Genomic DNA, 13,993 nt, shown 5'->3' on the forward strand with positions numbered 1-13,993 from the left:
ACCTGTCTCCATCCCTCCATCTCAATTCTCACCAATTCATCCTTCACTCTGCTAGCTAAGTGATCTTTCCAAGCCTGAAGACATGTGCCTCGCATGATTACAATGTTTTTTTTGCAACTTTTTATATCCAAGATCCAGCTATCATTTCAGTGTCAGTGTGTCACTTCCTTACACACCTCCTGTATTCTGGATGAACCTCATGGCTAGCAAGCTTTCCAAGCATGTCTACACATGCCAGGTGCTGGTCAAGAAGGACCAGCATTTAAAGACTCCGAGAATCAAGAGTGGCTGTGTTGAGAGGAAGAGGCGGGCGGGGAAGATGAGAGGCTGCTATGATAAGGTGGGTTCTTGAAAGCATGTTTCTTGAGCCTAACGAGTCTTCCTGGGATGCATGTGGCTGCCAGTGGGTGCATCTTGAGCATGAGTCATAGAGCCAGTCAAGACATGTATCTCAGGTATATACCATTGATCTACCCTGCCATGGGTAATGTCTCAAGTCTCACCTTATTAAATATCCACACAAAACAAACAAAACTCTGATGATAAATGACAATATGCGAATATAAGAGGTACTAGTAAAGTTGGTTTTAGAGAAACTATGTCAACTTATCTAAGTTTTTACTTGGTATTAATTATTACTAATATAAAATCTGAACTTCTTTCTATCTCATTTTGCATTATATCTATAAATATAATTTTGTCACTTATCATTTCTATTTCTGACCTAAGTCCTCTTCCTTCCTCATCCCATCTCTTTTCATCTCCTCTTCCCCCTGCTGATTAGACAGCACATTCTCCCTGGATGGTTTTAGTCACTGCCACTTGTTCCATTACTATATTTGAGTGAAGGTCTCCCAAGTCTCTAGCTCAATCTTCTCTGCTGATTTCAAAACTGTCTATTAACCGTGTACTTGCAATTTCTGCTTAGATGTCCCATTAGCTGTCTCAGACTGAACAGTTCTCTCTCTAATGTCCCATATCTCAGTAAAGGCATCACTATCTTCAACTCTGATGCCTTGTTCCTTTACCTCCCACTTCCATTCAGTCACAGAATTATGATGATTCTACCCCAAATGTAACCCATCAATTTCTTTCTCTCCCACTGTGAGTAGTTTAGTTCAGGCCACAGTGATCTCCAGCCTGAATTATTATACTGGTCTCCAATGAGTCCTAATCCTCCTAATATTGTCCCTTCCCATTCCCCTCCCTGATCTGCTGCTGGAATAATCATTCTAAAGTGAAAATTTTTCCATGTCATTCCCCACTTTACAATTATTGTCCCAAGCCCAAGAATAATATTTTAGATGGAGCAAGTACTCCATAAATACATATAAAGACACAAATACATTAAATGCAAATAAATGGAACAATATATACCTTGTTCTCATTAACCAAAAGAAAACTGGAGTGTCTATATTATTATTATCAAAGTAGATTTCATGGTCAAGAATAACACCAAGGATAAAGAAGTCATTTCATAAGATAAAGAGGAACATCTCCAACATTGCATAGCAGTCCTAAAAACATACACACCTAAAAACGTAACTTCAAACTACCGGAATATATAACACATAAAGCAAAAACTCAGAGAATTACAAAAAGAAATAGACAAATTCAGAATTATGGTTGAAACTTTATTGCCCCTCTTTCAATAATTGATTTAATGAGTACACAGAAAATCAGCAACAATATGAAGAATTTGAACAATAGGAGAGCCAGGTAGCAAGTTTGGAGAACTCCTACTTAGTCTTGCAGATGTTAGGCCCAAATCACTTGCTTTTTGGCTTTTTCAAGTAAAGAGCCTTTGCTTTTATTGCCAGGATACAGTGCTCACATTTGATCTGCGTGTTGGTTTTAATATCCTGAGTGCACTTCCCTGAAATCTTAACCTGGCCACTGTCATTTTCCGTGAAACTCTAGGCCTCTACAGCCCTAGACTCCTGGGTCCCCTTGTCTTCTTCCTAACTGGAAAAGTCTTAAACAGCATTGCTACACTTACACTTCTTTCTTCTTCTCTTGCCCTTCGTCGGGAGCTTTTGGGATATCAAAAGCCAAGTATCTCATAACTAACTTCTTTTTAGTAGTATGTCATAAAGGTCTTTCCAGGTGACCCAAAAGAGTTCAGTGAACTTTTTTATTAGAGATAGTTTTTCTCTTAGTTATCTTCCGTAATTATAACAACAATAATCACGAACACTTATAGAGCACTTACCATTTACTATGTACCAGGCAGAGTTTTAAAATGCTTTACATTTGATTTTGACAATAACCTGTGAGATAGGTAATATTATTATCTCATTTTGTCTCATTTTACAGGTTAAGAAACTGAGTCATAGTGAGGTCAAGTAATTTGCCCAAGAAATAACAGAAAAGCATCCAGCTTAACAGTATGGCCTCCAAGGAGTATTTGACCCACTATGTCATATATGCCCTAAAAAGTAGGTTCTGTAAAAGGACATACCTTTTTCTTTCTGAAATTTTAAAACAATTATTTGAAAAAATACTTGAACAGGTAAGCTTTAAATAGTGTAATTCTGTGACTTCTGCTGAAGTTTAAGGACTGCAAAAGGTGGCCTCTTCCTCCAACTAGTCCTTTAGATAAATTTAAATTATAATCAATGAAACATATTGATGCTTTGCTTCATTTAGTCAAAAGGATAATTTAGCTGTCACAGAAATAAGGAAAAGAGATCATATTAGAGAAAAATATTGAGTGATCTCTGTACTTTCATGAGAATGTTCTTCTTCTGCCACCTGGGAGAGGATAGTCCTTCCTTTGCAACTGGTTGCAAAGTCCCAAGAAGTCAAGCAGAGTAGCGTAGCAGCTTATAAAACTGTCCAAATTTCATATAGCATGGCTGTGGCTTACTGAATTGCCCATATTTCACATAGCATGGCTGTTGCTTAGTCTTAAAAAGAAAAAGAGAAGAAAGAAAAAACTGGTGATCAATCAGAGGAAAAACTCCTCCCTTTCCTACCTACTTCCTAGCTCTGTGCTTCCCCAAAGAGGAGGCCTGAGTGCGGGACCTGAGCTCCCGTGAGGCACTACACGGCAAAATAAAGCCAAGGTGGGCAGAGAACCTTGTGTTGGAAAATCATCAAGGAGGAAAAAAAAGTGAAACTGCACCAGGTTACCTTACTGCAGTCCCCCCATCAAAGGTCCAAAGAGGGAAGGCTGCCCATGACCTGGAATTGGCAGGTACTAGTGCTTGGAACTGAATTCATTCCTGCAGGGATGGGGCAGGCAGGGAGCAAGAAAGGGTTGGAATGCTTATAAGGGATTAAGGCAAAAATCCTCCTTAAAAAAATAAAATCAAAAATGAAATAAGAAACTGTCCTGCCAACAACTTCGTCTTATAACATCAGTAAGGATAAATTAAAGGGGAAAAGAGGATAATAATGATCTGATTCACATCTTCTGCCAAGTCCTTGACGACGCTGTAGAACTGGGAGAATGGCAATCCACCCTTTCATCTTGTTTCATGTGGTGGCAGCACAGTATTGTTTCATTGGCATGAACGACGCGATGCTCGACCTCTAACCGCCCTGCTCCCCAGCAGGCTCACACACCCTCTGAGAGTTGTCGTTCTGTGTCTGCCCAGCCCTGATGATAAGGTGCGTTCTTCCACATTTGTCATACAGGAGACTTAGGGGGAAGGTAGAAAAATCACTTTCAGATCAACCGCAAAACCAATGCCTCCCGTGCAGGTCTCTGCAAATACCCACAATCTCTACCACTCATTCCTTTGTTATTGTTAACAATTATTTAAGTTTATTCTTAAAATTTCAAACAAGTGGCTGGGCACGATGGCTCACACCTGTAATTCCAGCACTTCGGGAGGCCGATGGTGGGTGGATCACGAGATCAGGAAATCGAGACCATCCTGGCTAACACGGTGAAACCCCATCTCTACTAAAAATGCAAAAAATTAGCCAGGTGTGGTGGCAGGCGCCTGTAGTCCCAGCTACTCAGGAGGCTGAGGCACGAGAATGGCGTGAACCAGGGAGGCGGAGGTTGCAGTGAACTGAGATCGCGCCACTGCACTCCAGCCTAGGCGACAGAGCGAGACTCTGTCTCAAAAAAAAAAAAAAAAAAAAATTCAAACAAGTGTAGTAAACGGCATCTCATACAGAGATGGCACTTTGGTCAGCCTCCTTCCAGGCACCTCTTTCCCCATCCAGAGAGTCAAGTATACGTTTAGTCCCTTTATGGAAATGCTTCTTCTCTACTGGTTACTACCATTTTGTTTTGTTCATTCAGCAATTGTAATGTGCCACATGCCAGTGATATTATTCACAGTCAAATGATGCAAAGAACCAAAAGAAATTTGTAACCTAGTATTTTTCAGCTGTCTTTATATACATATCTATTTAATGCACACATTATAATTGTACATATTAATGGGGTACAAACTGATGTTTTGATATATATCTATGTTGTATGATGACCCAATCTGTTCGTGTTCTTATAGTGGCAGGTACGTCGAAGACCTGAATGAAGACCATACATGACTTACCTCCTCAGAAGAGGAAAGCAGTGTGCATTTCTACCAAGGGCAGCTTCATGTAGAGGGATTAGAGGAGGGAAGTACCCATTCAGAACAACTACTGCCAGGCACTTTGTATTTGTTCTCACTCAATTCTCTGAGTTATTGGAAAAGCCAGGTTTCATCACACAGAAAGAAGGAAACAGAAGCCAAGGAAATCAGGTAGCTACATCCCAAAGCTAATTTGCAGAGGGTCAGGATTGTAACCCAGGTCACTCTGGCCTCAGGGGCTATGAATGCTCCCATAGCAGGCCTGCACACGCCCAGCACCCAGCCCTCCATCCATGCTCAGTGTGAGAAGCAGAACGTCACACACCATAGGTGAGTTCATGGACTGCAATGTCACTTGTATTTCTTGCAATATGATCTGGACCTGGGTATTTCTCTGTTCTCTGATGGTTCCATGCGTATGTGCCAGAAAGCTGAAAAAACATGCTCCCTGACTAGCAGGCTCATTCTACCTAGAACAGATGGACCAACATGTGGAAGGCAAGTATGGGGGAGGAAGGGGGAGGAAACAGGAAAAACAGAAATGGGGCCAAGCCACAAGTGGAATACGTTTTTTTATTATTACCTGATTTTGACCAAGGGTAGATGCATTAGAAACCATCCTAAATGTTCATGCAATGCTTACCTGAAAAGAACATGCACTTAACTTCAAAGGGAATTAGGTTTAGAATTGCAGTCCGCAAGTCCCATTTGAGGATCTCTTCTTTGAGACAGCTGCTGTCTGGGGCTCTCGTCTGGCCCCTGCTGGGGCCTCTATTTCACAGCTTCTCAGGGCAGTTGGCTTGGAGTGACAATGGTGAGACAATGGCTATGACAGTTTCATCACCATCCTCATAATCATGCCTCTTATAAGAGCTTATAAGATGTTTTCACATATATGACATCACCTGATCTTTATAATAAGCTCTGACTTATCTCCTAGGAAGAGGAAAGCAGCGGGCATTTCTACCAAGATAGAAATTATTATTGTTAGGCAATAATATGACACATTTAATAGCCTGATGTAATGTTACTATGTTAGTCTTATCCAATAAGAAACCAGTGTTTGGCAAAGTGATACAACTTAACTGTGTTCACACGGTTAGCCAGTGTCAAAGCCGGGACTCCCGTCAGATCTGCTCCCTGGTCTGGCACATTTTTGCTGTAGTCTATCATGACGAGGTAAAATGACAAGCTTCCTAGGTTCACTACAAGACTTGTATTTTATCATTCAGGGAGTATCAGAGGTTGAGAAATATGGTGATTCATGATCCTTTTATTCGTAGCTAGTGCTGTCTGTCCATGCTAATTTTTCTCTTTGTACATGTGGCATTAAAGGCTAATGCATGATGAGCAAATCTTTACAGACTAGGTATGTGTCATTTCGACTATGATGATAAAATGTGACTCAAGTGATATATTTCCATCCGCAATGACCTTTCATGCATTAAGAGTACTGACTGAGAGTTTTGGAGGCAGACCCTCCAGAGTAGGAGTGGAAACCCTTGAACTTGGCAAGTTACTTAACTACTGGAAGCCTTGATTTCTTAATCTTTAAAATGGGGATAGCAATGTCTACCTTGTAGGGACATCATGAGTATTTAATGAGATAATGCAGATAAAGTTCCTGATCCCAGCAAGATCCTCCATGAATGGCATCTATTATCCTTATTCCGAAGTTCTTTCCCTCTATATTTAAGCTTCTAGAATTGACATCTTCTTCCTTATCAAAAGTTGCTCAATATGCAGAACCTAGAAGAAAAAACTCTTTCCAAATAGCAAACGGCCAACCATTGTTTTAAATTGTTCAGTTGTGGAACTGACTTTAGAATCAGATGTGAGTTCAAATTTCAGCTGTACCAGGTGCCCTGGGAAACTCATCTTCCCTATCCCAACTTCAGTTCCCTCATCTGCAAAATGGGAATCACGGTGTCTATTGCACAGTGCTGTTGTGAGAATGACTTGAAAGTGCCTGACCCACCGGGCGCGGTGGCTCACGCCTGTAATCCCAGCACTTTGGGAGGCCGAGGCGGGCGGATCACAAGGTCAGGAGATCGAGACCACGGTGAAACCCCGTCTCTACTAAAAATACAAAAAATTAGCCGGGCGCGGTTGTGGGCGCCTGTAGTCCCAGCTACTCGGGAGGCTGAGGCAGGAGAATGGCGTGAACCCGGGAGGCGGAGCTTGCAGTGAGCCGAGATCGCGCCACTGCACTCCAGCCTGGGCGACAGAGCGAGACTCCGTCTCAAAAAAAAAAAAAAAAAAAAAAAGAAAGTGCCTGACCCAGAGGCAAAGCTGGACAAATACTACTGCTGTTCTGGATGTTGCTGGTTTCAGAGCCGAGCCTGTGTGAGGAGATGGCCCAGTGTGGGGCTGCGAAGCCTGGGGCTGCTGGCATTTTGGTGGGGGTTTCCCCGTTTGCTGCCATCTCTGATCGCTGCAGGGGCCTCTTCCTGCTGTTCCTTTCTGCTTGGCTGTGCTGCTCCTTAGAGTCCCCTGAGGGAAGACAAAGGTGAATAGAGTTGTTTAGTTTGGAAAAAAAGCATCTCAGGGGCAACCTAGTCATGGATTCTACCAAGGACTCTTAGGAAGAGGAGCTGTCCATTTGTTCTCTATCTCCAGGGAGGACCAGAAATGGGGATGAGGAAATGAGCTGCAGAGAAAGGGGGCTCCAATGGAGGGAAGAGCATCTTGCCTAGATGGTGAATTGGTCCTAGGAGGGCAGTGACCAAGAGAGCTGGGGACACCATCTCTGGAAATCCTTAAATGCAGGCATGACCAACACACAGTCTGGATCTCTTAGGTGGTAATCTGCTACAAAAAAGGAGCCGAGACCAAAGTAAATAATTCCACAGGTTTTTATAGGAGAGAATCCCAAAGATTTTCTGCGCATTGGTATATGCACGTGACATAAATTAAACCTGGGCTAATACACAGAGAAGTATGTGTGATCAGGTACGTGTGCACACACACACCTTTCTCTTTATGCTTTGGGTTCAAGGGAGCTCAAGAGAACAATATCAGGTACAGAAGCTATTGGCAGGCACATGTGTGGTCTCTTAAGACAATAAGGTGGGAAAAACAGAGAACTGGAAGACTTGGCTAGGAGCGGCTCAAAGAGATAATTGGACCATTGTGTGAGTTCTTGTTGTGGAAATCAAGGGCCATCAGAATTTAGCCCTGGAATGGGAGCTGTGCCATTGACCAAGTTCTTAGACACTGGCAAGGCAGCACACAGTATGCGTTCACTCTTTATTAGAGCCTCAGTGATATCCTGTACAGGTGAGGAGATGGTGTCTTCATCTATTGAGCCCTTGGTTTTCAACTCAAGTGTTTGAATGTGTCATTCCGTTTTCCTGTGGCTGACTTCCTCTTAATGCCCAGGTATATGCTTTGAGTTTTCTTGCTCAGATTAGCTCTCTGCCATGGGGCCTACTCTCTTTAAGCTCTCCATGAGACTCATTGCTCTCCAAAGTGTCTCATTTGTTTACCTATTTATCTTCTACCCCCTAGAATGTGAGCCACATGGGGCAGGGATCCTATTATCTTTATTTTTATATTCCTTCTTTATGACAACATACAGAAGTGCTCAATACATGCTTGTTGAACAAAAGATTAAACTGACTTTCCCAATAAATTGTTCTACTAAAAAGACACACGCATCCATATGTTAATTGCAGCACTATTCACAATAGCAAAGACAAATAGCAAGTGCCCATCAGTGTTGGATTGCATAAAGAAATTGTGGAATAGTACCATGGAATAGTACACAGCCATAAACAGAATAAAATCATGTCCTTTGCAGTAACATGGATACAGCTGGAGGCCATTAACCTAAGTGAATTAATGCAGACATAGAAAACCAAATACCACATGTTCTCACTTATAAGTGGGAGCTAAACATTGGGTACACGTGCATATAAAGATGGCAACAATAGACACTGGGGACTCCTAGAGGGAAGAGAAGGAGGGTGTCAAGGGTGGAAAAGCTACCTATCTGGTATTATGCTCACTGCCTGGGTGAGGGATTCAATTGTACTTCATATCTCAGCATCAAGCAATATACTTTTGTAACAACCTGTACATGTACCCCCTGAATCTAAAATAAAAGTTGAAAAAAATAAAATAAACTGACTTTCCCACAATCCACCTTTGACTCCCAAGCCCAGCACCCTTCCAGCTTGCTTCCTGCTTCCAGAAGACCTCAAACCGGGCAGCGCAAATCCGAGATGCACAGAGTCAAGCCTGCAGCCAGGTCTAGAGCTGGACACTGCCTGATTCTCCCCTCTGCTCCGTTCCTTTAGAAGCTCCTTTTCCAACATTTGCTTTGAAAAGTCATTCCCAGAGGATTTTTATTTTTAATGGAGCAGGCTGCCAATAGAACTTTATTTATGGATTTGTATTTTAAGATTGTTGGGGATTTGCTTGCCGTGCAGTATTTGGGTGGATCTGGCCCGAGGCAAGCTGAGCCTCAGCACTTCCCTGTGGACTAAGCGAGCACTTTCCTGAGGTTTGGCAAATGCCCTAGGGCTGCTTTCTCTCCTTTAGAGGACTGGGTAGGAGCCCAGGGCCTCAGACCAACCCATTCACTGCCACTAGGAAAACAGTACTCCCACTGGGGACAGCACTGGATGCCAGAAAGGAGGCCCTACCTCTCCCTTCCCACACTCCTGCCTGTGTTGTGTGAACCTGGTCTTCTAAGAACAGAAATAACATCCTGTGCTTGCTCCCACTTGGCAGCCAGGCGGGTCCAGCGGGCCACTTGGCGGTCAGCCTGAGGAAGGAAGTCTCCAGGTATTGGTGAGAAAGTCGGAGGCAGGTTGCTGCCTAGAGAAAGTGCCTTTGGCATTTGTCAGGGTCACAGGGCAGAGGTAGCTCCAGGGGGGATCTCTGACCCTTCCCAAGCAGTGAAAGTTGGGAAGTGTCTCCCCCTGCAGCTGTGGCTTCCAGCAGAGACCGGAGACTAGAACCAGCAGCACTTACAGAGATTTATAGCCCGTGGAAAAGAGCTTCTCAGCTCACATGTTTACTTCAGAGAACTCTGTGGAGGCCTCAAGGGCCAGGGTCAACATATACCACTGCAGCTTTGCCTTTCAAGCGTTTCGGGCCGCGTTATGTGTTTGGAAGACAGCAATGGGGTAGGTGGGGAGTGGGGAGGGCAACAGGCATTACTGAAAATTCACAAACACACATGGTTTGGGCATGTCTAGGTAGTGTATAGTTAATGATGATGTTCCTCTTTGTTCCTTACCACTTAGAGGAAAAAAGAAACATTTCCAGTTCTCCTATGTCAAAGGAAGGCCTGTTGCCAGGCCCTTCTTCTGCTAAAAAAAAAAAAAAAAAAAAAAAAAAAAATCCTTACAAATTGAGAGTTCCCAGGAGATTGGAGTTAATCCCCCGCAGCTAACCAAGGGAGAGTTGTCACCTTGAACATTGCACCACTGTCAGGGTTTTTGGGGTGCTCTGCTTGAATGACTAAAGGAGACCCCCCTCTCCCACCCAATCCCCTTCCATGCCCAGGCTTGGCTGGCAGCTTTTCCCTCGCCTGTGTCACCTCCTTCTGTTCCTCTGATTCCTCCCCCTCACACTACTCCTGGCTCCCTCTCGGACCAAGTCCCAAAGGACATGGGGGATGCATAACCGGCCGGGAAGTGAGTGGCCACTGGTTTAATGGCAACCGGCACCTTCCCCTCTTCCAGGAGGAAAGGCTGTTTATGTGGTTTTGTAAAATACGCAGAAGCTATGAAAACAAGCACTCTATCAATAATAAATGGAATGGAAAATAGAAAACAAGTCAAAGAAAGATGCGGTGGAAGGTAAGTCAGTCAATTTTCCTTTAATTGCTCTCACGTCCGTAAAAGCCAAAGGAAGAGCAACCCTAAAAGTGTCTTAATCAAATAGAACGCCAGGAAGCCTGCAGCAGGGACATCTCTTTGGGAGAAAACGCAGCGCAATCTGAGTTTAAGGAAGCCAAAGCATACTTAGGCTGGCTAAAGGAAATCCAGTTGAAATTACATTATAAAAACAGAAGCCAACTATTGTAACTTTTTCAATTACCGCAATTTTTGGCACAGGATTGTATTTTTTAGAACTTTATCCGTATACAAAAATTGAAAAGTAAGTATTTTAATTCGCTTATGTTCAGCTAGAGTGGCTTCTTTGCAAACTAAAGGTTAAATTTTGCCAAAGTGATAAGGAGCCAATTGTATAAAGTAAACTGTTGTCACGAATGCTGCCTTTCTCCCAACAAAACCCACCCATGTGGTCACAGCTCATTACTCTACAAGGAAATGTACCACTAAGAAAGAGGGACACCTGCTTGGCTGCAGGTAACCTGTACAGGACTCCATCCAAAGGGCTTACTGAAAAGAACAGAGTACCGAGGGGTGTCATTATCAGTGGTCTCACTCCTAAGGCAGATCTGGGCCCCGGAAATAGTTAAACGTATACCATGTTGAAATGATGGCAGACAGATTCTAGGGTGGTTCTCAGGCTTTCCACACCCTGCTGTTCACCCTCTGTGGACTCCCCTCCCCTTGGGCTAGACCTAGGAAAATACATCACCTTCTCTAAGATTCTTTCCTAGCAGAGTAGGGAACGATTCTCCAGCTAACTTTGAAAAAGTCAGCTGTTATGTTTTGACACGGCTATGTGGCTGAGAGCTGAGGGTGGCCTCTAGGAGCTGAGAGCACGTCCTGGCCAACAGTCAGCAAGAAAGCAGGGACCTCAGCCCTACAACTACAAGGAACTGAACTCTCCCAACAACCTGAATAAGCTTAGAAGAGGACCCGAGCTCCAGATGAGAATACAGCTTGGCCAACACGTTGACTTCAGCCTGGAGAGACCCAAGTAGAGAACCCAGCTATGCTGTGCTCAGACTTCTATGGAAACTGTGAGAGAGTAGTGAGTTTTATTGTATGGTAATGTGTCATGCAGCAGTAGATAAGGAAGGCAAGATGCATCCCATTGCATAGGCTGCTCAATCAGCTGGCTCAACGAACCTGCATCAGAGCACTTTTCCAAGCTGCAGCCAGGAGATCCTTTCAAAACAGGAACCACCCCTACTGCCATCCGCAACTGCTTAAACTTCTTGGTGGCTTTCCTTGGCACCTAGGATAAAGATTAGGAAACTCCGGTTGGCCTACACAGACTCATATCTCAGCTTCCCTCTCCTCTCCTGCCACACTGGTCTCCTCTCAGCGTGTGGCGTCCTCTGGGGCTGTTTCCCCTTCTCCTCCTCCTCACCTGCAATTCCTCCTTTCAGAGATGACATCCCCTCCAGCTTTTGACTGCTTTTGTTTGCTCTCCAATGCCTTCCAATAACTATTTTAAAAGGGTTTTCCAACACTCATCATTGTTGTCTACAAGAAAGGTAGTTTAATCCAAGATCCACCCTCTTCATCTGAATTCATCATAGGGTTTTAAGACACTTACATTTGGCTATTCTCATTTAGTCCTCATAAAACATTACTAAGATGACCAAAATGAGTTAATTCTCTCAACAGATAATTTACTTTCTCCGTTTCTATATTCCAGCCATTATGCCAGGCAGTGATAGCCAGGGAACAAATCAGCGGGAAACAAATCAGGTCCAGTCTCTAGCTTCACTGGGTTTATGATCTAACACAAGAGTCATTCGCTAAATGAATATAGTGAATTTTAGAGAGACCAAGGGCCTCATGCCAGGGCCCATAGTGGAGTAAGTAGCAGAAGTGAGATTTAACACCAGAGCTCTGACTTCTGCATCAGTGCACACAACACAGAGTATTTTTCATGAGGCTACCCCATAAAAGCTATACCATTCATTCATTCATTTAAAAAATATTCATTGAATACTTTTAATCTACCAGGAACTGTTCTAAACACAGAAGATACAAAAAGGGCAAAAATAGAAATTCCTGCTCTCATTCTGCCCACATTCTAAAGAGTTATTACTTTCTTAAGTCATATGTAAATAACACCCTTAGTGTAATCAGATATTCTTCAAAGACTGAATTTTATGGAGCATGTGTTTTTCATTCACTAGGGAGGCACATAACACTATGAGCTTTGCTAAAATTGGTTGATACAAGGAATACAATTATGATAAAATGTTCTTTATGATAAAACCACTTCACTATCTGGGGAATGGGCCACAGTAACAAGGCTTTGTCAATTTTTTAACTTCTATATTAACAAAACAAATGCAAAAAATAAGACCTAGATGAATATATTTTTGTGAGTCCTTATTTATACAATAGCCAGTCTCTAATAATGATAACTGTGGCCGGGCATGGTGGCTCACGCCTGTAATCCCAGCACTTTGGGAGGCCGAGATGAGTGGATCACGAGGTCAGGAGATGGAGACCATCCTGGCCAACATGGTGAAACTCTGTCTCTACTAAAAATACAAAAATTAGCTGGGTGTGGTGGTGTGCACCTGTAATCCCAGCTACTCGGGAGACTGAGGCAGGAGAATCACTTGAAACTGGAAATCGCAGGTTGCAGTGAGCCGAGATCACGTCACTCCTCTCCAGCCCGGTGACAGAGCGAGACTCCGTCTCAAAAAAATAAAAATAAAAATAAAAATGACAACGTCAAGGCCTGATTATATATTATTTTTATAAGAAAGATCCAGGGAAAGGAAGAATGAGAGATGGGCATAGAAAAACAAGAATAAATAGGAGAATTGAGTGACAATTTTTGCAATTTCTTTTTATCAAGACATTTCATCTTCTATCACCCATCTCTGCTCCAAGCATCTCAGCCACCTACAAACTCACTTCAACTCCCAGAAACTGCGTGCTGAATTTCATGATGAACTCAAATGCTTTCTTCCCAGCCTTTCCCTTCATTCTCACAGTGTGGCCCCACCTACGCATATTGTCATTTAGCACGGATCAAAGCCTTACACTGAGAGGATGGAGTCTTTGGAGACAGTGAAATCTCAAACATCTGCCAGTGGGTAGATAAGGAGGTGGGGGCATCAGGGTGCACCCCTCAAATCACATCACATGTAACTATTGGGGTCAGGAAAGTTAAACCTCTCACTACAACAAATCACTACCATAAAATTTCAATGAACTTTCACAAGGAAAATCAGGGCAAGGTGATCTATGTCAGCTATGCCTGTCTGTTTCCTCTAATGAAATTTTGACTGGTTCTTTTCAGTTGCTAATGAACTTCAGAGACTCTCCATTCTACTTTATCTCTAGGTCTTAACATTGAAAAGAGCGTAATCATTTTAATAAAATGTTATCATTGCAGACCTATTTTAATATTTTATAGCATGATTCATTAATCCATCAAATATTTATTGTATATTTACTGCGTGCTCTGAGAAATACAAAGGTGAACTTAAGATCTAGTGTACTGGGAGAGTTTGCCAAACTGTAATTCTGATCTACTATCATTGGCTGTAGAGCTGAATGTCACACAGGACTGAGTTTCATAATACGGGGTTATAGGTGATACTTACG

General features: G+C 42.9%; 1 protein-coding gene across 1 annotated transcript in view; it reads left to right on the forward strand.

Annotated features, from left to right (window-relative positions):
- Nucleotides 1-13,993, forward strand: part of NTPCR (nucleoside-triphosphatase, cancer-related) — an 805,437-nt gene that overhangs the window by 127,817 nt on the left and 663,627 nt on the right. The gene's annotated exons all lie outside the window — the stretch shown is intronic.

The sequence above is a fragment of the Macaca thibetana genome, chromosome 1 (assembly GCF_024542745.1).
Source record: "Macaca thibetana thibetana isolate TM-01 chromosome 1, ASM2454274v1, whole genome shotgun sequence".
Classification (NCBI taxonomy): domain Eukaryota; kingdom Metazoa; phylum Chordata; class Mammalia; order Primates; family Cercopithecidae; genus Macaca; species Macaca thibetana.